Raw genomic sequence first — 26,267 nt, 5'->3', positions numbered from 1 at the left:
TATACCATACTGCGATGTCGCAGAGATCGCTGGAATATACTAAGGCTAGGTTAGCCTGGCAGAGAGACCTCGAAACCACAATGGACAATGCTATGTGGGCGTACTGCTGTTCGGGGATTCGACGCATATCCCTGCATGGTAGACACAGGTTGATCCATTTCAAGTTCATAAACAGAGTATATTACACTCTGGAAAGGCTGCATCGCTATGGCCTACAGGAAGGGTCTGCATGTGACAGATGCAACCACCCTGTGGCGGACTTTATGCATCTGGCGTGGCACTGCCCTGGTATACGCAACTTTTGGGACGCGGTCTCTGGGCAGATAGCTAGAGTGGCAGTGATAGATCTAGACCCGGACCCTGCGGTGGCCCTGCTGGGGCACTCCAGGGTTCTACCCAGGGCGGCGCGGCGGCTGGTTGACATGGGTATGCTCATGGCGAAGCGTAGGGTAGCGCTTTGCTGGATGCGGGGCCCCTTGCCTACTGTGGCGCAGTGGACGCGAGATGTGCTTTACCGCTGTACACAGACGGAGAGGTTCAGTGAGCTTCTCCCACCGCGCAGCAGACCAAAAATTTTTGGGGGGCTCTACGTAGATTATCTCAGGAGGGGAGGGGAAGATGCGGAGAGGGGGGCGGGTAAGACCAACAAGGAAGCCCCGGGGCGTGGTGCGACTGGAGAGAGTGAAGGCGGGGTAGACGCATGATTCACTTCCTGGTGTGCTTCAGTCTGGGGCAAACGACAAACATCTGAGGCACCTCATGACAGTATGGTGCGGATAGGCACTGTGCGCAATAACGGGCACGGCACTGGGTAGGTTACTGACAGGACACCTCAACTGTTGGGAGGGGGGGGTGGGGGCTAAGTAAGGTTATGGGGTTGTGTTTTTTTTTATTATTTCCCCCCTTTTGTTTGTTTTCTTACTCTTTATGGTTGAAGGGGGGGGGGGGGGAGGAGAAAAGATAAAAACTGTGCCCTCGAAAGGGGGGAAAGACTCATGGTACTGGCATACAGGCTTGTAAACTTGGAAGGTATTGGGAGCCGTAAGTCTGACCACAGTGATGACCAGCCTCCGGGATGTGGTATAAGCTGAGGTGATATATTTGCAAATATGGCAGCTGGCCTCAGGGCTGTAGGCGCACAGCTATGTATGTCAACAAGTGTGGTCAGTTCAAAATAAATAAAATAAAAAATAAAAAGTTAACAGTGCAACTTAACAGCCAGGGAAAATACACTATGGATTAACGTGAGAAAAATGTTGAAGTGCAGAGAAAAAGTGGTCCGATGAGGAGTGGGAATAAGACATAAAAGGTGAACTACTAGAAGACATTAAGGGGTGAGAAAGTGATAAGGTTATTGCAAATTATAAAGGAATGCAAAAAGATAAAAAAGTATAAGTTGATAATGGGTTTGTTGCAAAGTATAAAGGAGTATAAGAAGATAAAAAGGTATGAAGTTGATGGTAAGTTTATGAGATGTTAGAGACACCAGAGTTGTGTGATGTAATGCAATAAAGTAGGGTGAAAGTGGGGAGGATCCACGCAGGAGTTACAGATAGCACAGAAATTCCATTATGTTGTTAAAACCATTGGGCTTGAGAGAGTTAACGAGTTTGATCCAATGATTTTCTCTTTGGAGCAGACGCGTGTTGTTATCTTGTCCTTCCAATTTTTCCACAGTTTCTAATACCAAAAATGTAAGTTGGCTTATGTTGTGATGATGTTCTAGAAAGTGGGCAGCAACAACTGATTTCATATTCTTGGTCTGAATGCTCCTCTTGTGCACATGGATTCTGGTCTTGATTTTTCTTTCAGTCTTGCCCATATAAACCAAGCCACAAGGGCATTTCAGTAGGTAAACAACGTTGGTGGTATTGCAATTGGCAGTCACTCTTAGATTGATTCTTGTCCCTTTCAGAGAGTGTGTCATTCAAGCTCCTTTAATAATGTTGTTGCAATTGCTACAATTGTAACAGGGTGTAGAGCCTTTAAAAATGGTTGATGTGATATATTTAGGTTGTTGTGTGAGCAATTACTTGACATTTTTACCTCAGCTGTACGTAAAGATGGGTTTTTCGGCAAAAAGTCCCTTGAAGTCTGGTTCCATGGCAAGGATAGACCAATGTTTGTTGATGACTTTCTTAAAAAGATAACTCATGGTAGAAAATTTGGACACCACTACCATCCGTTTCTGGTCCAGCTTCTGAGTTTTCGTGAGTAGGTCAGCCGGTGGTTTAGTGGCACTTCGAGATTTAGCTTGTTCCAACACATTCTGAGGATAACCTCATTGCGTGCGGACTATGCGCTTATGTTGACAAGTATTCTAAAGTGACACTCGTAGATCTTTGTTCTGATTTGATGTGTTATTGCTATTTGACAAAACCACTTTATGGTTGGCTCCCTCATGCTATCATTGCTTTAATTTTTATTGTAGATTTTTACCCCTGATGAAGGGCTGTAAATAGCCCAAAATGCATCGGGAGAGATATGTAATAAAGTTGGATGGTGAAGGGACGACAAGACGCAGTAGTAGGTTTCAGTCAAGAGGTTTATTGAGGGAGTTCAGAGAGCCGTCCCAGCTGATGCAGTAAAGGCACAGACAACAACTCAGGGCAGAGAGTCTCCCAACACTCTAGATGACATCACAGAATGGATGGGCCTCTGCCATCACCACATCACCACACCTCCCCCCTTTTGATAAAATGACTCTTGTGAACGGAAAGGGGGTAGGGGTACAAAAAGGAAAAGAGGGCTAGAAAATATAGGAAATAAAATGGGGAACAAACAATAAAGCTTAAACATAGTCTTGTAATTTTCGTGGTCTAATACTGGCTCTGGTGCTTTTCCTACCACCATCCCCCCTTGAAACATTTTGTTTGACCTTGACAATTTTGGAAGGAATAGAAGGATCTTTGGCAACACGAGAAGTGCTCCACCAGTTTCCATTAGACAACTTAACTGCGTTTCGAAAAACCTTTCTTACTGAAACAGGATTTTTGACTCTGACCCAGTGCCCAACACGGAGCCTGTGGGTTTCTTTCGTGGTGGAGGATAGTTGAGATTTTGAACAAACTTCAGTTGAAGTCTTCTTGGCAGATTCCCACATGCACCTCATGTCACAACCAAGATGAAAAGAGTTGACCATCCAAAAGGGATACACTTGGGAGGGTGCTTTTCTGCCCCTCATAAGTTCGAAGGGAGATAAATTGGTAGCGACATGAGGTGAAGTGCGATAAGACCAGACAAGATCCTTCACAGCTTGGAAAATACAGGATTGAGACCTAAAGGCTGCTTGCACACACTCCACTACAACCCTGTTGAACCTTTCCGCTTTGACATTACTTTGTGGATGGTAGAGAGGAGTCCTGGTGTGTTTGATGCCATAGGAGTGCAGGAATTAGGTCATTTCATGCGAGACAAATTGGACGCCGTTATCGGTGAGGATTTCCTCAGGATAACCATCTCTGAGGAAAATGGCACTCAAACAGTTGATGACACTTTTGTAATTGGGTGCAGAAATAGGTTCAACTTCCACCCACCTGGACAGATGGTCGATGAGGACTAAAAAGTACTTTGAGTCGGAAGGGAGGACATGGAATGGTCCAAGAAAATCCATGCTGAGTTTTTGCCAAGCTCTGGAAGGGGGGGGTACAGGGGCTTCAACTGTACCTTCGAGTACTAAGGCTGTGTCACTGACCTTGCAGCGTGAACATTGCTTTACCAAGTCATCGATCTGGATATCCATTCTGAGCCACCAGAAATCAGTCCGGACTTTCCTTTTAGTAATAGTTGCTCCAAGATGACCAGAATGTGCAGCCAGAATGATCTTCTCACGATAACAAGAGGGAGGAATGAATCTGTCGCCTCGTACTACTTTTCCACTTTCCACTGAGAGTTAGTCCTTAATTTTCCAGAACATCTGAAGATCGGGTGAAAGACACCTTTCTTTTGGCCAGCCTTTCTTAATCAAAGGTGCTACCTCCTTGAGAATTGAATCTTTATCAATCTGCATGATCCAGTCTTCTTCTGCAAAAGACAGGTTTTCTTGACCAATAAGTGCCACAAAGCATTCTTCAACTTCGGTTTCCCAGTCTTGTGTATCCGTGTCGGAAATGGGGAGTCTTGATAGGCAGTCCGCTCTACAGTTCTTTCCCCCAGGAATATATTCCACTGTGAAAGTGTATTCTAGAAGTTTTGTGGATAATCGTGCCAAACGAGAGGTGGTAAGTTTGACATTTTTACCCGAGAGAATGTCGACCAGGAGATGATGGTCAGTCTTGAGGATGAAGGATCTGCCCCATACATATGGTTTGAACTTTTAAATGCTCCAGACACAGGCTAACAATTCCTTTTCAATGAAAGAATATTTTCGTTCAACAGGACGGAGAGTTCTGGATGCAAATCCTACTGTGTGTTCTTTTCCATCAACATATTGTGAGAGAACAGCTCCCAGACCATACTCAGAAGCATCAACTGTGATAATTGTTTGCTTTCCTTATACGAATGCTTGCAGAGCGGAGGCTTCAACTATATGGTCCTTGATGGCCTGGAAACCTTTTTGGCACTCCTCGGACCATATATAGGTTGCTCATTTCTTTAGCAGCGCTCTGAAACACTCTGTGGTCTTGGCAAAGTCTTTCATAAACTTCGAATGGAACTCACAGAGGCCAAGAAAGGACATGAGTTGTTCCTTGTTTTGAGGAGGAGGTGCATCAACTATGCTTTTTATAAGACCTGGTCTGGGTTTGATGCCATGTTCGGAAATTACGTGGCCTAAGTACTCGATCTCCTTCACCTTAAAGGTACACTTGCTCTTTTGTAAGGTGACACCTCTTTGTGCTAGAACATTGAACACTTGATCAATGGCAGAATCGTGCTCCGCTTCAGTTTTGGTGAAGATGATAATGTCGTCTTGAAAGACAACAACATGGGGATTGTGGTGGAACATCTCGGTCATCAATCTTTGGAATACGGCAGCAGCCGAGGCAAGGCCAAAGGGTAGGCGACAGAACTGAAATACGCCATCTGGAGTGACAAAAGCTGTGAGATTTCGACTGAGGATGCAGTTCGACTTGATGGTAGGCAGCCTTAAGATCGAGTTTGGTGTACCATGAGGAGGAACCCACTTTGGCGAGGAGATCTTCAATACGCGGAAGAGGAAATCCATCAACCCAGATGGCGTCGTTAAGGTTCCTCAAGTCGACACACATCCTCAGGTCCCCAGACCTCTTCTTGGCTAAGACAATGATTGAAAACCAAGAGTGGATTCGACTTTTTCGATTATGCCTTGATCACGTAATGACTGCAAATGCTTGGAAAGATCGCCTCTAATGCTTAAAGGAACGTTGCGCAGTCTATGCTTGATGGGGACAGCAGTTTGTGACCTTGCCCAGACGGTCTTCAAAAATTTTACTGTACTTGTGTTCCCAATCAGTGGTCAGTTGAGAGGTGGACAGAGAGCTAATGTCTTTTGTGGGGGTAGAGTGATTAAGGTTGAATTGATGATCAATAAAAACTGGGTTGGGTAGGCCAGGTTTGATAGTGAGGCCAAACTCAGCTTGATGGATAAGACCGAGAACATTGATCCCACGTTTAGCCACATACACTTTACCATTGATAACCACCCCAAAGACACTGATTTTAGCCCATAAGTAGCCTAGTAAATCAATTCTACTGCCTTCAAAGGCTACTGTAAGTATGTCGGGGGGTAGCAAACTTTTGGTAGACTAAAACTTCATATACCTGTCCTCAGATACAATGGTGATGCGCGCTCCTGTGTGAACAAGGAGTTGACTGTGATTAGTTTCAATGGTAACATCGATTTCAGGATCAGGAATATGTTGCGTAATGCATTTATCAGAACAATTCTTGACTACAACATACTCCTGATTAGTGACATCGTCATCAAATTGATCATCGGAATCGTTGAGTACACCTCTTACATCTCTTCTTCTCCCCCCATACAAACTTTTGCAAAATTACCCATTTTGCCACATTCTTGATTAATAGCGGGACAGTTTTTGAAAGAAGAAACATGTATATTTGACCCACACGTATAACAACTTATTTTGTAGTTAAGCGATCTGTTGTAGTTAAACGGTCTGTTAGGTGTAAACACTGTACCACCTCTATTTGGTATGAAATTTCTTCCACCCCTAGGTATGGTAGATCCTCTGGAGAAATTTGGGTGAGAAGGGGTAGGAAAAGAAGGTTTAGCAGTGACAGCACCAGAAATGGTAGAATTAGATATAGCAGATTCAAGTTGCTTCACATCATCCAAGGAACTTTCAATGCTTTTGGCAATGTCTACAGCTTCATCCAGGGTGGGGTTTTTGCAGGTGAGTAATTTTTCTTGGACTTTTTTGCAATAACAACGTGCAACAAGTTGATCCCTTACAAGTTGGGATGTAAAGTTGTCAAATTCGCATTTTGCAGCTGGAACTTTTAAAGCCGTAATAAAAGTGTTTATACTTTCATTGGGTTTTTGTGTCCTTGTGAAAAATTTGTATCTGTGTACCACAATGTTTTTTGTTTTGGTGAAGTACTTGTCTAATTGCATTACTGCTATATCAAATTCATCGGGACCTTCAGGAGGTTCATAAGGAGGTAGATGGTCAAAAACATTTTGACCCTCCACTCCTACATGATAGTACATAAGATTTTTCTTTCTTTCAGGTCTGAATCGTTGACCATCAATTGCACCTAAATATACTTTAAAGGATCTAATTCATAATTTCCATTCAAGTTGTGGTTCTCCGGGTTCTTGTAAGAAAGGTGCAGGGGCTGTAACACTCTGCATGCCAGTAAAAGATGTGGAGAGAACGAGAAAGAAGGGAAGGAAGAAAAGAGAAGAAAAAAAACGAGAAGAAAAGAAAACAATGGAGCTCAGAAGAATGGCAAAGAAAAGAGCAATAGAAAAGAATATGCAGTTACAAGGTTTGACCACTTTGTCACAATATGGCCCCAGGATGACAACGTTGAGCCAATGTTCAGTTGTGAGATGGAGGATTTAATTAAAAAAAAAAAAATCTTTACTTCTTTTGCTGTAGTAATAACTGTGTGTGTCAGTGTAGAAGCATGGATAATTTTGACACGTTGTAAAATGCTGCGTGTATCAGCGAAGTAAGACCAGCAAAGAAACGTGCAAATATTTACTGTACTTTGATGCTGTGCGTGTCAGCGAAGTCGCAAACAAGTGATGAAGATGCAGATTTTAACTGCTTGAAGGCTGTGCGCGTCAGCGAAATTACAAACGATGAGTGAATTGGCACACAAAGGCTGAGCGTGTCAGCGTAGGATGACAAGGAAGAAAATTTCCATTAACAATGGCATGTTGAGCCAGGTATTGGAAGTGAAGGCAGAAACTGCAAAGAGATTGACTTCCAGCTTAGAGGTGCATTACCACCAATGACCATATGATGGCAGTGAAACACCAGAGAATGTCTATGTTCACGTGAATTCAAACTCTATGGTGATGACGGAATTCATTAAGGAAAGCAGCAGGTAAGAGAATCTCAATGTGGCACAGTAGGAGAAAGTTGCGCTCAGAACATGGGCAGTTTGATAAGCTCTTCTGCGATTGCTCTTTGCTGGGTTACAGTTCAGTTAAATTGCCGAACGCTTCAAAGCACATTTCTGTCAGTGCTGAGAGTGCGCTCCACGTAAGCATGCAAAGGATTGGCGCGTAGAAGGCAGGCAAGCTTGTGAGAATTCCGAGGAGGTAAAGGGGCGCGAGCTTCAGTGACAGCAGACGATGGCGCAGCAGTAAATTGCCGGTGTAAAACGGCAAAAATTTTAAGATGCCCCACACGGTTGGAGTCAAATGGTAACCAGCAGTGCAGAAGATCACAGCTCGTAGATGCGAGCGAGTGGTGGAGGAAAAAATACAGTAGATGCTGAAAGCGGCGCGGCCAAAAATGAAAGGCTCAGGTGTGCCCAAGCAAAATCCCTGAGCACAGAGTAGACAAGCAAATGGAAGGGGCACGGCTCTCTGTACCGATGTTGCTTGGGGAGGCCGGGGGGGTAACAAGAAAAAAAAAATTACTCACTGTTGGGCTGCTAGGGTACGCGTAGAAGCTACCTTTGATTCAGTGACAGATGGCAGTTGAGAGTAAGGTAGTCAACAGGCAGGATCCCATCTTCTGTCGCCAGTGAAGGGACGATACAACGCAGTAGTAGATTTCAGTCAAGAGGTTTATTGAGGGAGTACAGAGAGCCGTCCCAGCTGATGCAGTAAAGGCACAGACAACAACTGTCACTGACAGAACACTCAGGGCAGAGAGTCTCCCAACACTCTAGATGACATCACAGAATGGATGGGCCTCTGCCATCATCACATCACCACAGATGGTCACATTCAAAGTTATATTTGATGTTCTGATATGAGATTACAATATCAATCATTCATTCATCATTCTATTGAAGATCAAAATATTTGTTTGCAGGTTTTATCAAAGAACTTAAACACCCACATAGTGGATCCTAAGCTGTGCTCAGGGGGACGTCCTCTAACCAGGAGACGTTACTTTTTGCTGTTGATTTCACACCCTTTGACCAGATAGTGAGAACCTAGAGGCACGCAGCAAACTGAATAACCTTCTTTACTTTGGTTGTGCGTGTTCCAACATACACTACGTTTGAAAACCTTGTATATTCATCACAGATCATAAACTATTGGTTTACACGATGGATGGAGTTAGATCAGGGAAGGCATCTTCAAGACTTATTAGGCTAATTGCTAGAATGTAAGAATTCAATTTTGATATAGACCTATCAGGTTGAAAAAATATTGTTGCCGATTGTTTATCAAGATTGCCTCCCAATATGTTATAGAGGAGGCTGTCCTTTATCAGCATGAATGTGTTGTGGCTGTTGTAGATATTGTGAACAAGCGTAATGGAGCCATTTCGTAATCCGAATGACTAGAAATGTTTAAAGAGGATGAACGCTTGGTGAAAGTCAAACAGTTTGGAGAATATATTACTGAGACATGACCTGTTTATTCCACCTGTGGGGCTTAGAAGGAAACTCATTAATTTAGCTCACATGGGACATCCTGGTGTGACTGGCACTAATGGATGCTAGTGTTGAAAGATTTGTTGATGTATGCAATGCCTGTGTATATTCTGACAAACATTGGAAGGTGAAGTGTCAGCCGACGAACCATCAGAAGTGTCCACAAAGTTCTTGGAAAAACAAATTCAATTGATTTTCAGGTCCTTATGATGTTCTGGGAAGGGAAAATAATTTTTAATTGTTCTCAGACAATTTTCTAAATGGATATATCACGTTTGTAGAGAATCCCAATACTGATGAAGTGATAAAGTTTCTTGAATGAGTTTTCCAAGTTGAAAGCTTTCTAAAAGTACTTAGATCAGACAATGGAGTACAATTTGTATCATCAAAAATGGTACAGTTTCTTACTAGGTGTGGTATCAGTACTGAAACAGGGCCTTAATATTGTCCAAAGGCCAAGGGTTAAGTGGAAAGGACAAATAGATTTGTGACAGATGGTATTCAAATAGCTTTAAGTAATAACAGAAATGTCTTTGATTTTTTGAAGAAGCTATCGTGTTTTAAAACACCCCATTCTATAACTTGTATCTCTCCTCATTTTTTGATGAGGGAGAGAGAAGGTCGAACTTTGTTGACTCCTTTTTGATAATTCCAGAGATAAGAAGAAAATGGGTGAAGGTTGTAATTGGTTCGAGGAATTTGACTGAAGCGCAATTAATAGGGAAAAGTATCATGATGAAGTGCACAGTCAACCATAAAGCTATCAATGATGGTTATTGGGTGGGAATTATTAAACCAGGTTTGCATCGCAAGGGATTGTCTAAATTGTCTGGACCTGTTCAGATGGAGAGAGCAACTGAAAGTACTGTTATGCTGTGAAAAAAAGGCATGTGGAATAAGTTTCATTGGAGCTTTAAAACCTGGGCAGGAGCAAATGTTTGATATGTCGGATGAGGAGAATTCATTTTTTGATAGCAGAGAAGCATCGTTGATGCATGAGCAAAGAGGCACTCTCAGAAAAGTACTAATGAGCAGTTGTGTCCAGAATTATTTGGTGCACGGGAGAATATTTCTCAAGGGAATGTTAGTGCAAAAAGGGAACATCCAGAGTCTTTTCGTTTGGATGTTCCCAGTCAGGAAATAGTTCTTCCTCTGATCAACTAGCATGTGACACAGGTGTGTTCGGTTGATATTTCTAAGACAAAAGGGGTAGTCAAATTGCCCAAAAGGCTAGAAGATTATGTATTAGAATCTCTTTTTAGTTATTTTTCCTTTACGATTATGTATTGTGTTAAAAAATAAAATTAAAAAAATAAGACATATTGTATAGACTTGTATGTGACGAAATAGAACTGTCATGGTATTTTAATATGAAATGGTAGGGGGTCATGTTGAGGGAGGGTAGAATGTTACGAGTCAGATGGAGCTAGGCTGGCAGTTGAAGGACAGGCTTTGTCGGTCTGCGCTTTCTTCACCTGTGGGCCTTATTAAGGACACTAAAATATTTAACACCAGCTTGTACCATCTCATCATTTCTACAACACATCTCCCTTTCTCCAAAAGGAAAAACAATAAATTCACAATGTATTCATAAATAGGTTTCAAAATAAGTTCCTAAAGTAAACTCACAATAAAAAGTATTCCTATATAAGAAATCCTGGTTAAAACACAAGAATACACCTCTATAGATAAACAGTAGAAGCATAACATTGCTTATTCACAAATAAAATCATAAAACTTATCAGGCCTCTTCACTAATCGACCCCATTTGCTCATTTTGTTCTCAACCTGTGTTTGCACAGCATCCTATGGGTTATCATGGATCTTGGCATCCTGCTCAGTTGTTTCATTGCTGGAACATGGAAAACTTTCCCCACTATCGCTAAATTCAACAGATCTCACAGGTTCCTGCCTTAAGGTATGCAGTTTGTCATGGACATCTGTATCCTGTACTTCCTGTCTACAATCATCCTCAGTCAACCAGTGAAAGATCTTTTCCACCACCAAAGATTTTGAAAATCAGCTTTGATCTTTTTTCATGATGCCATTCTTTTTAACTCTGACCCCATCACCAATTTTAATGTGTACAGATTTGCACCTAGGCCTAGCATCCTATTTCTTACTCAAATCCTGTGCATTCTTCAGGTTCTGTTTAACTACATCTGATGACTAATTTACTTTCTCAGCACTGACCATCCATCCGACATCATCTTTCGTGATAGGTGCATTCGCCATTTCCTTCACAACTGGCGAGCCATTACTCACGACGCTTGGGTTCTGCAGACAGTACAGGGTTTTCAAATCGATTTCTTTCAAACTCCCCGACAGCAGGTTCCCCCGCCTCCTCCATATTTCTCCCAACAAGAGGAGCTTTTTATAGATCTCGAAATAGAAGGCTTGCTGGAGAAGCACGCAGTTGCCTATTTTGACCAGGGGCCCGTGGGTTTCTGCAGCAACATCTTTCTGGTCCAAAAGAGGGGCGGCGGTTACAGGCTTGCGCTGAACCTGAAAGAATTAAACTATTTTGTACTTTACAGTCACTTCAAGATGGAGGAGATTCATCTTTTAGCAGACATCCTGAGACAAGCGGACTGGATGATCCGCCTCGATGTTAAAGACGCCTATCTAGCGGTTCCCATTTTTCCTCCTCATCGCAGGTCCCTACAGTTCCAATGGCGAGTGAGGCGCCTGGAATATTTGGTCCTGCCTTTCGGTCTTTCCTCGGCTCCTTGGTGTTTCACCAAGTTATTGAAGCCGGTGATCGCACACCTACAAGAGCAGGGTATCCGCTTAATAGTGCACCTCGACGACATCCTGATCATGGCTCCTTCTGCTCACCTAGCAGCTCTTCATCTACAGATATCAATGACACTATTAGAGAGTTTGGGGTTTGTCAAACAAAACGAAGTTGGTGTTGGTACCGACGCAATCGTTGGAGCTTGGGGTTTGTGATCAATCCCAGACAGCCCATCTCCAGTTGCCCAAACAGAAGCTGAGGGATTTGAAAAGAGAATTGAGGAAGACTTTGGACACGCAGCTGATGTCCTTACGGGCGATCATGCGTTTGGTAGGCCTGTTAGCCTCTTCCATTCAGGTGATATTTCCGGGACCGTTGCATTACCGAGCCCTTCAGAAACTCAAGATCAGACATCTCCAGATGGGTCTCTCGTACTCGGATCAGGTTCCCCTTACAGATGAAGTCCGGGCGGAGATCCAATGGTGGTTAACCCACGTCGATGCCTGGAATGGTCGAGCAATCTTCGGATCTCGTCCAGAGTTGATCATAGAGTCAGATGCCAGCAGGTCAGGTTGGGGAGCCCGCAGCGGGGAAATTACCACTCGAACTCTTGGTGGGGTCATTTTCAATCCGAAAACACTCTCCCAGGAAGGTATTGTGTTGCATTCTATTAAGGATGGACAATGTTTCCCCTGTGCTGTATATAAACAAGTTGGGGGGCACCAGATCCCCGATGTTGGCGGAGATCGCCAAGGACTTCTGGCATTATTGCCTAGCACATCAAATCACAGTGATTACAGAATACCTTCCGGGTCGAGACAATGCAGTAGCGGACTGGCAGTCGCGCCATCTGAAGGATTACAGCGACTGGAAACTCCATCCGTCCCCGTTTCAGCAGATTCAGTCTCTGTGGGGTCCTTTGCACATAGACCTCTTCGCCTCCAGGCTGAATCATCAGCTGGAGTCGTTTTTCAGCTGGAGACCAGATCCCCTGGCGAAAGCGACAGACGCCTTCACACAGGACTGGTCACAGAGCCTCCATTATGCATTTCCTCCGTTTGTCTTGATACTCAGATTGGCAAATCAGGTAGCTCGGCAGGAAGCGGAGATTGTGTTAGTCACCCCAATCTGGAAGTCTCAACCATGGTTTCCAGTTCTCCAGGAAAGGACGTGAGACTTCCCACTTCGTCTCCCGTGTTTTCCATTGATGCTCCAGGGCCCTCAGGGAGAGTTGCATCCGCTCGACCTCGCGGGGCAGCTATCCCTGGAGACTTTCCAGCAACAGTGGTTGTTGCCCGGAATTTTGGAGCAGGCTTCCAGTTTCATCCAACAAGCCTGGGCCCCCTCTACTAGGAAGCGATATGGTTCCGCATGGAAGGCTTAGTTGGGTTGGTGCTTGGAGAAACATATGGATCCTGTGGAAGCAGAAATCTCCCAAATTGTGAATTTTCTCTCCCAGAAGGCCGCAGATGGTCTCTCATATAGATCAGTGAACAATTTCCGGTCAGTCATCTCCGCGGGTCACGCACACCTGGATGGGAGACCAGTAGGTATGCACCCGGTGGTGTGTAAACTTCTAAAAGGGATACGGATAGCGAACCCACCTAAGGCCAAGTATTCCTCTTTATGGGACGTTTCTAAAGTGCTGAACTTGTTTGAGAACTGGCCTAATAATGAATTACTATCCAGGAAGCAATTATTGGCTAAATTGACCATGTTACTGTGTTTATCTGCATGCTGCAGGGTTTTAGAGTGGTGGATTTGGTGGGTAGAATTTTTTCACCTGAAGGTGTGTCTTTTGTTATTACAGCTCGAACTAAAACCTTTTCTAAATCTATTGAGTACAATGCTTTTCCATTGAATAACAAACTTTGTGTGGTAAAATGTCTTAAAGTGTATGAGGAATGTACACGGCCTCTTAGACAGGCCAGTTGCTCAAGGCTACTAATTGCTTTGCATAAACCTTTCAGACCCGTTACCTCTGCTACAATTGCCAGGTGGCTTAGCTATGTGATGTCAGAGTAGTTATTTGGAGCGCACTCAGTCAGAGGCGCCATGGCCTAAAAATCATTTATATTATTGATATCATGAAAGCTGCTGATTGGTCTTCCAGCTCTACTTTCAAGCAGTTTTAAAATAAACCTGTGGGCGATGTTGCTTCTGTTGTTTTGGATAAGTGTTAAACTAGTATAATCTGAAGCCTCCGGTCCTGTAATAAAATAAAAAAAATGCTAGCATTCGCGCCAATAATTTTCAATTCTATTAGGGACACGGAGGCGAAGATTATCCCGCCCCAAGTGCATTTATGATTCATAACTGTCATGTTTACCCACACTCTCCATCCGGGATAACAAGTCTATGTCAGTTATTACGAGTGCAATTTCTGTTTCAGGTGCAGACCAGAAAGGCGAATAAGCCATCGTGGTGGTTTCCGGGGAAGGCGTTTCTGCTTCTTCGATGGCCTGGTGCGAATTGGATACATTTCTTGATATTGTTTGGACTATCAATTGTTCAAGTTTGGACTTTGCTCGTTGGGCAAAGAAAGAGGAAGTGTTCAGGTGTGGAGATTAATTTATAGGGCTAGTCTCTATGGTTGTTTATATGATGACGCTAAGCATTCTGAGAATGCAAGTTTTCAATGTGTTAAAATGTTTCTTATTGGCTTCTGTTTATTCGCAGTAAATTAAGAGAAGGAATAATCTTCGCCTCCGTGTCCTTAATAGAATTGAAAATACTTGGCGCGAAGGCTAGCAAATTTTTTATCCTGGCCACCAGTAATAACATTTCACCCCGCTCTTAGTTTTCCCAATGCCCAAATGCCCCTCATGACATATATCCAAAATCTTGGACCCAAGACAACCTGGAGGAATCACTCTCCCATTTCTCAACACCAACCCTACTTCAAAAGATAATTTGTGCCTTGCTTCCCAATAAGGACGATAATCCTCAAGTAAAAATCTCTTTTCAGGCCAGCCATCTCTAATTCTTTTGTCAACTTCACTCAGGATTTCATCTGCATTCTGGGCTTGTGACCACTCAGAAACACTTGGTGCCTCTTCCAGAACAACTGCAACACAGAAAGTATCCAAATCTGTTTCACATCGTTCCAAAGCCATATGACTCAAAAAGTCTGCAATACAATTCTTCACTCCAGGCTCTACTGAACTTCATAATTATAGTCAACAATCTGACAGACATTCGTGCAAGGCGGGTAGAGGCACTGTGCAACCCTTTAGTGGTCAGGATCTTTGAGCGGTTTATGGTCACTCCACAGAGTAATCTTGTTCCCCCAAATATACCGTCCAAACTGCTCCAGACCCCAGACACAAGCTAATGCCTCCCACTCTATGACCAACTAGTTCTCCTCAGTAGGGGCAATAGAGAGTGACGCGAAAGCAATGGTCCTCTCTAAAACCTTAGAATCCATTGGAGTTAACAAAGCTCCAATACCTCTTCCACTGGCATCAGTGGTTACCACAATATGTAAAGTGGGATCAAAATCTTGCAGAGTGGAGTATCACAGATATCTTTTTTGATGTCCCTGAATACCATTTCACAATGCTCCATCTAATCATATGTATTCTTAAATTGTAGGAGTGGTCTTAGAAGATCGGTTTTAGTGGAGAAATCTTGCACAAATTTGGTGTTCGACTTGGCATTTTTTTTTTTTTTTTTGACATTTCTCAAACAAATGGTTACAATACAGTACAACAGGCCAGCACGATAGAGACCAATATAAGAGCATATATATGTATAGTCATAGCAATACACATTTCCAATGTTAGCATACACCATATCTGCCTTCCACTAGCAGAAGGATTTACATGCATTAATTATTTATTCGCACGACTCCACAGGTTTTAACCGCAGAATAATAGTGCTGCACACATCCTCCCCGGAGAAGGCATAAACTACATTTATACATCAGTCTTTTTTAACCACAGGTCTAAAATAATATCGCAGGTAAACCAAGTCTGGAGGGAAGTGTGGGGTATTAGCACATCATGCCCGTGATACAGTCTGAGTGTCCTCCGAGTTTGCCACTCCAGTCGATGTCTGCGAACCCTGAATCCAAGTTAAAAACGTTTCCCATATATTACGGGGTCTGGAAGAGGGCGGCATTAGTTCCCAAAATGTACTCAATTGCGTGTGACCATATGTGATGTCTCTAACCCACTCTTTAATGGAGGGTACCCGTCTTCTGCCCCAATGAATTGCGACCTGTGTCTTTGCAAACAGTAGGAGGAGGGCATGTAACTTGTGCAACTTGGGCGGTGTGCCTTTTGATATAGTGCAACCTTGAGTGGGATTGGGCCCATCACATCTGTCTCGACCGCCACGTGCCGTTGGAAGGGAGTCGGGTGTACCCAGTAATGCAAAAATTGTGCTTGGGTGCATAGCGCATATAACTGCATATCGGGAGCCCCCATGCCACCCTGTCATAACAGGAGAGTCAGTAACTCCCAGGAGGTGCTGACCTGGCCCCCCGCCCACGCCAACACGACCAACTGAGATTTAAGAGAAGTGAAAAAATGTCGGGTGAGTGGGATTGGAATATTTACGAACAGATACCGAAATTTTGGTAAGATGACCATTTTAGCCAGTGCTATCTTGCCAGCCAGCGACAATGGCAGCTTGGCCCACACCTTTACCTTTTCTTCCAGCCACATAATAGTTCGGCCATAATTTAGTCTCCACATCTCCTGTGTATCCCAGCTAATCCAGACCCCTAAATATTTAACCTCATCAGCTTCCCATCACAAGGGGAATTCTGACGTCACAAGGGGAGTACTGTCTGTCAGCGGGAAAATCACTGATTTAGCCCAATTTATAAATACACCAGAGAGCCCACCAAAGCGGATAAACACCCTCAACAGTGGATCTAGGTTCTCTTCGGGATTTATAATGTAGAGAGTGACATCGTCTGCATATAAAGAAATGAGTAAACTGCGAGAACTGAATCAAATACCCCGCGCAGTATGGTGTTGCCTGATGCGAGCGGCCAGGGGCTCCATTGCCATCGCAAAAAGCAATGGAGACAGTGGACACCCCTGTCTAGTGCCTTGCGAGATTGGGAAGGGATCAGAAAGCAAGCCATTCAACTGAACGCGCGCGCTAGGAGATGTACATAACAGCCTGATTCGATTTATAAAGAGCGGGCTGAATCCCATGCGCCCAAGAATAGAGAAGAGGTATGGCCATTCAAGCGTATCAAATGCCTTAGTGGCATCCAAAAACACCACCGCGGCCTTCACATCTGGGTGCAGATAGTGTAGCACTGAGAATATTGTCTGTAAATTATGGGACGTTGATCTCCCCGGAATGAATACCAATTGATCTGGAAGTGCTATTATTGGCAACAGTGGCTGCATTCTATTAGCAATCAATTTCGCTAAGATCGTTACATCTACATTGATCATAGAAAGCGATCGGTAGGAGTCCAGCTCCTCCTCCGATTTGCCAGGCTTTAAAAGTGTGAGAATCGTCGCCTCCCTTATGGACTAAGGTAGCTCCCCCACCTCTAGTGCCTCCTCATACACTGCTAGTAGCAGAGGTGTCAATTCCTCGGCGTAAGTTTTATAGAATGTCGAGGTCAGGCCCAGGGGCTTTACCTAGTGGCAGGCTTTTGATAACCTGAGCCACGTCCTCCACTGTAAACGGGAGATCCATGTATTCCCTATGGTTGCTGTTGAACCAGACTAGTGCCAGTGAGTCAAGAAAGGACTGCAACTCTTCTGCACATGTTCCCTGACTAGTAGTGTACAAACGGGAGTAGAACGTGGAGAATTTATTGGAGACTTTCTCTTGGCCTCTGACCATGTCGCCCTGCTGAGTTCGTATTTCATGAACAAATGTTGCTGATCTGGATGGTCTAATCATGCCAGTTAGACTGTGACCCGGCCTGTCCCCCTCACCATACCTACGCGCCTCAGCATATTTACCCAGAAATTTCGTTTCGCGCTGAGCCTCCTCAGCATAGTCTAACAGTAAAGACTTCAGTTTTTGTGCAATGAGGGGTTAATTTGTGGAATAGAACGTGTCTTCGAGTTTCTTGATCTGGGTCTCCAGAGATGAGAGCGTGCCCCGAATTGCCTTCATCACCCCTGCTTGTCTCGCAATACACTGGCCCCTGATCACCACTTTAAATGCCTCCCAGAGTGATGCTTCAGTGGTCACAGATCCCATATTGTTGTCAAAGTAATCAGTAATGTCCACCCTTATCTCTTCCTTGAAGGCCTCGTCTAGTAGGGAATGCAGCGGGAGGCGCCAGGTAAATGCCCGGGGAAGTGACCCCGGGAGTGTCAGCCACAGCAAACATGGGGCATGGTCGGACAGTGAGCGCGGAAGATGCAAAATGTCGGTGGTCCAAGCAGCGATGTCGCTGGAGACCAACCAGAAGTCCAGGCGGGACCACGCACTGTAGTGATCAAATATACATGTACCCTCATTCACTGAGGGGTGCCTGCTGCGCCATATATCTACTAGGTTTCCATCTGTAACTATAGACTGCAGGGTAGCGCTTGCAGCCGGGTGTAAGGATCGAGCCACACCTTTCCTGTCCATGGTGTCATCTAATATCGCATTAAAATCCCCACCCCACAATATGGTATCATATCCCGTCGTCTTGATTCTGGACCAAATATTTTGAAAGAAATCAGGGGAAATCGACATTCGGGGCATAGACTGCCGCAACCACCGGGGAAACTCCTCCCAGCACCCCACAGATGATGACAAACCTCCCCTCAGGATCTTTGTGTACTTCCCCCTCGCGCCAATCTACCCCACGTTTAACCAGCACAGCTACCCCATCGGGCATAATTGGAGTAAATAGAGGAGTACATGTGCCCCCATCTGCGATTTCTTAGTCTCTGTGATGGTGCAACATTTAAATGCGTCTCCTGCAATAAACAGACGTCTATGTTATGCCTGGATAAATAAGTATGCACAAGCCTGGACTTTCTACCATAATTTAACCCTCTAATGTTCCACGTAAGCAGATTTAGTGTTGCAGCGTGTGCGTATCCTCAACGTGCACGTCAATGTGGATTAGGCATCTAGTGTGGATAAAAATCAAAACATAGTTTGTGTACGCTGACCAACATCTCACCATCGTACTGGCACCAAACCAACAAACAACCCCCACCTCCCACCCACCACCCATTCCAACCCCCCAATCAGGTTGTAGAATAGCCCCCCATAACAAACTAAAACACAGTAGTCCACTTAATAATAACGGGAAACTTCCCATGGGGGCGTAGTGGCGAAAGCAATCACCCCTGATCGAACAGTGTGGCTGGGAGCACTGCAGTGAACGTTACAAGCCCTCCCCGACATCCTTAAATAAAACAAATTGCTGGACAATATATGCTTCAAAAACCCACAGTCACATGCACATTTATTACCACACGACTCCTTAACGCGTCGAAGTAAGCACTGAGTTCAGCAGGCAGCAGTCCCCCATATCAGTCATTATCACTAAGTTGGCCAGTCACAGATGCCTCTGCTCCACGAGAATCTTGGATTTTCTTCCCACCAACGTGCTTGGCAAACTTTAAGGCGAACTTCACATCTGTGAAATAATATGCGGTACCATCATACGAGACTCTTAGCTTGGCAGGGTAGAGCAAGGAGTAATAGAAGTATTCGCTTGGCCTGTAGAAACTCTAGTCTCGCCGCCTGAACAGCTGGGGTAAAGTCTGGGTAAAATGATATATTGTTACCTTTATAGGACACTTGGCCCTTTTCCCCCTCGCCATTCTCAGTATATTATCCCGGTCTTGATAGTTCAGCAATTTGGCCAATATCGGCCTAGGCAGTGCCCCCACTGGAGGTTTCTGGCCTAAGGATGTGTGTGCTCTTTCCACCACGAAAACAGGGGACAGATGGGGGTCGAACAGCTCATGCAGCAGGTCCGTCACGAAGTTCTCCATTTTCGAAATAACGATAGTCTCTGGAATTCCAGTGATACGCATGTTATTTCTATGTGACCTCGCCTCCAAATTATCGTTCTTGGCGCGGATGATCCCTAGAAGTTTATCCACATGCAATAACTCTTCTTTGGTCTCCACTTGGAATTCGTGGAATTCGGTTTGGCGGTTTTCTAGGACATCTAGGCGAGTCTCATGTACAGCCACTTGGGTTTTGACCAAGTCCAGCTGCGTAGTCAGGGTGTCTAACTTGGAATCAATGTTTCTCAGGCTTGAGCGCATTTCCAGCATGAGCGTGCGCAAATCCTCCCCTCGATCCTCCGCGTGCATATCTTGTTGGTCGTCCATCTGCGCATCCAAAGTCGGCTCAGTTTGGCGCGAGGAATGTTTGTCAAAGGTGAGCTTCGGCTGTTTGGCATTCTGCTTACCCATGTCGAGCTGGCCTAGCCAATATACAACCTAAGTACGATCAGAGTGGATCCAGCAACCTTGATCAGCTCTCCGGCCCAGCGCCTGCCCCCTCAACCGCAGAGCCGCCTCCTGTGTTTATCACCACTCGAGGTAACCAGCACCACGTGTCTCAACACTGGCCTTCTTCAGCCCCACAATGTCGCGCTCCACGTGTCATTACCCCCCCACGTAGTCCACCCTCCGCCGGCAACACCGATCAAATGCAACAGGGGAGGGAGGCCATTATGAAGTTCTGCTGGTCCAGGATTGAAGGGGGGCTCTCAGCCGGGGCCGCACGAGACGGCGGGAATAGCTCCATGGGGGAGGGGATCCAAGGCAGGCACCAGCAGGCAGTCGTGTCTCAAGGCGCCCCCTCAGACAGCAAGTCAACTCCAAGCACACCTCACCGCCTCCAGGGGCTGCACAGCCAAGGCGTCTCAAGGCCCGCAGATTATGGCGCTTTCCCAGCACCAATAGTGACCATCCCTCAGCGGTGAATGAGACGGACGCTAGGGCAGTCTCACAGCCACGTCCTCATGCTCCGTGGCAGCCCGCAATGATCAGCGAGGTATGGCAGTGAGAGGTAACCGCCAAGGGTCCAGAGTCATCACCCAGTCCTGCGTCTCCTTCCACCTCCACCGCTAAAGTAAATGTCCAAAATGGCAGCAGTAGGCCTTCCCATGCGCTCAGGATTAGCGCCTCACCTCAAAACCACCAGGCAGCGCCGATTTGGGGTAGCCTCCACAGGTGTCACCAGCATCCCTGGTTCTCTCGGGCTCTGCGCACAGCTCCGATGGCGAGGGCTGTTCTCGCAGGAGGCCCACACTTCCGCTCCCGAGCCGCGGCCCGTAGTCCCCCAGCAGCCGCGAGCTTGAGTTTCAGAGCGGCCGCGCACAGCACTTCCAGAGGGTACGAACCACACAGGCAGCTGGTGGCGCCTCTGTCACCCACACAGATACGCTCCAAAGTGCTCACAGAGTCCAATTTTGCTAGCAATCTATTCCGCTGTGGGTTCACCAGTCAGGGACATCGATCGCAGGCTCGCCACGACACCAGTTGTCAGGATTTTAGCAGGATTTCAAATCCAGCCGGCGGAGCACACTCAAAGAGCGGCCATTCCGCTGCTCGGCAAACCACACCCCCAGACTTAGCATTTTTAGTGGTTTTCTCCCCAGACTTTTTACCAGCTTGTTTTTTACCCATTTGTCATTGGTTTTAGGACTTAGGGCACTTTACCACTGCTGATCAGTGTTAAAGTGCATATGCTTTCTGTGTAAATTGTGATTTATGGCTGCTCATCTATGAATAGCATATTTTATTTACTTGTAAGCCCATAGTCAAGTGCACTGAGTGTGCCAAGGCCTGTAAATCAAATGCTACTAGTGGGCTTGCAGTACTGGTTGTGCCACCCACATGAGTAGCCCTGTAAATGGGTATCAGCCCTGCCCCTGTGTGTAGTTTGTAACTGCCATCATAAAAGGTAGGACATGTACTGATGTGTTTTTGCATGTCCTGATCGTGAAATACTGTGCTTTTCGTTTTTCACTTTTGAGAGGCTGTCTGTCACATAGGCTAAAATGGAAGCTGCATTGAAACATCTTACAAGTGTACCTTTCCATTGGGAAAATATAGAGAAATTGAGTTTAGGCTCTCTGAACTCAGAATTTAATAACACCTTTTAGTAAAGGTGGATTTTAAATATCTGTCTGAAAGTACCACTTTTAGAAAATGGGCATTTTCTTGCTTTACCATTTTGTGTGCATCTACCTGTTTGTGTATTCCTTGTCTGGTTTTGGAGTGACAGGAGCTGGGGTGTGCATTCACACTAGACCAACACAAGGGGGGTTGAGGTGTGCCCTTCCTTTCCTGACTCATAGAGAGGTTGAATAGAGCTTTTTGCATTTAGAGTGGTGGGAGGAGTTTTCACTAGCACCTGACTAGACTGTGTCTGCTCTGCACAATGCGGTCTCCACTTCCTGTAGTGAAGCTGGACTAGAGAGGACAGAAGTAGTTTTACTGAACGCATAAACTTTCTGCCTAAAACTTTAAAGTGAAAATGAGTATATATATTGAGATCCTGACCCAGAAATTTAGATCACTTCTGGAATCAAGAGGAACCTCAACCAGGGAGAAGAGCTGTGGAGGAGGAGACTGTCCCTTTGTTGCGGATGCTTAGCTGGGTTGTCCTGCAGTTGCTGCTTCTGCCAAGGAAAGTACAGTGAACCCGCTTGAGAAGAATCTCCAAGTGGTAGTGTGTGTGCTTGCTTCCTGTTCAGTCTCAGGGACACAAAGACTTCACTTTCAGCATCCCTGAACTCCTCTGCTGAGAGTTCTGACATGCTTAGTGGTGCCAAATCCCTGTTCGGGGCCTGTGGAGGTGTTTGCTGGGCTGGAAACCCCAAGAAGATTCCTGATGCAGTCTCCAACGCCACCACGTGCACCGACGCTGTGGTCATCTCTCGTTGGGTGAGTGCAGCACCAACCACCACAACCCTGATGCCCATGATCCCATCTCCATGTTGACTCAGACATCACGATTGAGGCCTTTGCCTGCACCTGGGCCTAGGACATCATCCGTGCATAGCATTAAGCACCGTCCAATGGCGACAAACACCAGCACCTCCCACACAGTATCGCTAAGTCGATAAGCGACGTGGGTGAATGCCCGACGCTGCACTGCAGTAAGGAACCGATGCACCGACACCACATCATCTACCCTGCACAGTAAGTAGCAGACGCCTCAACTCCCCTGCAACATTAAGGAACCAATGCCTCACCTCCAGTGTGGCAGTAGGGAACTGACTTCGCCCGGCAACGGCACCACATCACCTCCCCGAATCGGTTTGACGCCGTTTCGATAATCTTCAAAGGTACTGTTTCTCTGGGAGTCCGTGTGACTCTGTGGCTGGCCCACGCATCTTGCGGTCGGAGCCGTACTTTGGATTTGTACCTGTCACAATGTTGAGATAGCCCCAGTTGGAGCTATTGTCTAAGAGCTATATTTTTGCAAGAACCATTTTACAGATGATATTTTTAACTCTGTATGTTGGATTTTTGTCATTTTGGTCGTTTGGTTTAAATAAAAATTAATTACATTTCAAAACTGGTCTGGTGTCCATTTGTGCTGTTTTCACTTTATTACTGTTGGTTATACACAAATGCTTTACACATTGCCTATGTAGTTTAGCCTCACTGCTCTGTGCCAAGTTACCAGAGGGTGAGCACAGTCCAACTTTAGGTGTGTACTTTACTCATCCTGACTAGAATAAAGGGTCCCTACTTGGACATGGTGCATATCTCTGCCGACTAGAGACCCCCCCCCCCCCAGTTCTAACACTTGGCGTAAAATACCAGCAACCCTACCAATGCCCCCGAATCATCTTTGTTTTTGGGAGCATCTGCATCTTTTATACCACTCAACTATTCTTTCTTGGGTAAGATCCCTTCTGCAGTTCACATGTTCAAGGTAAGTGACTTTTTCATCAGTATACTCACACTTACTTATCTCAGCTGTAGGGTCCTTTTCTTCTAGGATTCTCATCATCTGCGACAATTTATTACTGTGTTCCTTTCTGCTCTTGCCCATTACCATGAGGTCACCCTGAAATATCAATAAATCAGTCACATCTTTAAAGATTTCCTGCATCAATATCGGGAACATAGCTGCGGCTAAAGCCAAACCAAAAGGTACCCTCTTAAATGTGAAACACACAAAAGGTGTCACAAACGTAGTAAGACTCTTGCTATCAGGGTGGAAAGCAATTTGATGGTACACCGCAGTGAGATCAATGGTGGAGAACCACTGGACCCCACTGGTGGGTGACAACATCTCTCTCATTTTTTGCAACGGGACCTGATCTATCAAGATGTTCTTATTACGATCACGAAGATCAACACACAAATGCAGCTTTCCTTTGCCTTTCTTGGCTACGGCTAAAGGTGCCACCCATTCAGCTGACTCAACTGATTTAATAATGTCAGCTTTTTGTAATTTCAGATGCTCTTCTCCCACTTCACATCGAGAAAGGGATATTTCTAACTTTAAGCACAGAAGGTACAGCACCTGGTCCAGGCTGTACTTTGTTGGAAACCTTTAAGCCTCCCTATCTTTCCGAAAAAACATAAGTACATTTTTACGCAATACCTGTGCAGAAATCACTCTCAGACTTCAGAGACAAAACAGGTTCATGACTGTTGGGATCTATCAGTTCCCAATTCACCCTGGTCCATCCACCCCAGAACCAATGGACCAATAGCAGACACATACAGATTTTCCACACGTTTCTCTGTCCTTGAACTTAGACAGTAATTCTCTGTACCCTATGATGCTAATAGGTTCCCCAGTAATAGTTTTGGGCAAAATATCTGGCTTCTCCAAAATGGTCTCCAATTACTGGCACAAATCTTCCTTGCCACACATCCTCATTAACTATATTATAGGGCGACCCACAGTCTGCCTGATGGAGATTCCAACAACCCCAATGCACATCTCACATAAATGTTTCTTCTTTTTACCCTGCACACTTAGAATATCTCCATCAACATGTAACACACATAGATAGAAACAGACACTCCTCATCAGATGATTTAGAATCTAATTCCCCAAAATTATCTACACACTTAAAACACATCTTTTTATGACTTCCACTGACACACTTTAAAAAAAAAAAAAGCACAATTATTCCACATTTTTAACATTTCTGCTTGCGTGCATGACTATTCTTACCATTGGCTAAATTATATTTGCTACCACACCAAAATCAATTTATAATTCTTCACCCTGGTAACAATAGAACTATCATCTCTGATATACTTCCTTTCTCCTCAGATAAAACAGCCTTTGCACACCTCCCTGTTAACTCAGCACTCTTAACAATATCTATGATCTTTTGCCCAAAGTTTGTCCTGTATATTTGGAAGTGCAGCATACATAACAATCGGATCTGAATTATCTCATCATGGAGTGTGCCAAAACGGCAAGTAAGAGCTAAATTTGGAAGTGCAGCAACAAAATCCTCAATGGACTCTTCCTTTGCCTAATTCCTATGAAAGTACATATATATATATAAAAATATATAAAAAACCAATGAAATTCCCCCGTTATAGTTAGTGCAGGCAACTATAACTCACGCGACCGCAATCCTCTGCTGATGACGTCAGATATTACATCACCGATGACATGTGTCTTTATGAAAAATAAATATTTGTAATATATGTATAGCTAAAGATTAATGGAAGAAGACATGGGTAAATAAGTGTCTAAATACAGTGATGTAATATCTGACGTCATCAGCAGAGGATTGCGGTCGCGTGAGTTATAGTTGCCTGCACTAACTATAACGGGGGAATTTCATTGTTTTTTTACGAGTGAAATGTCCAGCTAACTATAACATGTGTGAAACCTATGGTTTTTTAAGTGAATTTGCAAGGTTTTTTAAATGCTAATTCGTAACTATAACGTGTGTGAAACCTATGTTTTTTTCAGTGAAATCCTACAAAGCATTTTTGTACACATGGCCTGGCCAGCTTGTCTAGGTTTCTTGCTTATACGATTGTATACTTTCATCCCTTGTGCACCCAAACAATGCAACAGTAATTTCTTCTTCCTTTCCAGCGCGAGTTCCACCTCACACTCAAAAGTAGAAATGTAATTCTCAAAATATTCACGCCACTCTTTCCACTTGAGAGTTGCGTCTCCTGAGGCAGGTATAAATGGTTGGGGAGGAGAAAGGTTCCACACATTGCCAGAGGCCCTACTATCTTTAGATCCTCACTACAAGATTTATGAGCTTATACAGAGTTATGCCACACAAAATAAGTGAACGCACTATTTGAATACACTACTACTCAGTGTGCTTGTAGTACTTAAATGTTACACTACTAAACATGCTATAGTGCATGCACTAGTAAACCAGTATTATGTGAAAAAACAGTGTCACACCCTTTGATAAATTGGAATGATGCAAGAGTCCCTAAATAAATACTAACTGACACTATAAGCAATTGGTAGACTCACAAAGTGTGCACATCACTGTAGCAAAACTCACATTACTTTTAACAAACACCTTCATCTGTGTTCTCACTGGCTGTGTATAGTTCATGGCAATGGGAAGTGGGTGCACCTTCACCTAAGAATGCAT

At 44.6% G+C, this 26,267-nt stretch overlaps 1 protein-coding gene across 4 annotated transcripts in view; it reads right to left on the bottom strand.

Moving 5' to 3' along the window:
- The window catches only part of KIAA1671 (KIAA1671 ortholog), an 899,111-nt gene that overhangs the window by 766,941 nt on the left and 105,903 nt on the right, over window positions 1-26,267 (bottom strand). The window contains exon 2 of one of the 4 annotated variants that reach the window (XM_085633361.1): window positions 23,629-23,728. The exons of 2 other annotated variants lie outside the window; for them this stretch is intronic. The gene's annotated coding sequence lies outside the window, so the exon portion shown is untranslated. Of the gene's footprint in view, window positions 1-23,622; window positions 23,729-26,267 lie in introns of all 4 variants that reach the window. One more of the 4 variants, XM_085633359.1, reaches the window with a different exon arrangement.

Source organism: Triturus cristatus, chromosome 11, assembly GCF_964204655.1.
Source record: "Triturus cristatus chromosome 11, aTriCri1.1, whole genome shotgun sequence".
Lineage (NCBI taxonomy): Eukaryota > Metazoa > Chordata > Amphibia > Caudata > Salamandridae > Triturus > Triturus cristatus.
The sequence above is the reverse complement of the archived record's forward strand: the minus strand, read 5'-3'. Positions and strand labels throughout refer to the sequence as shown.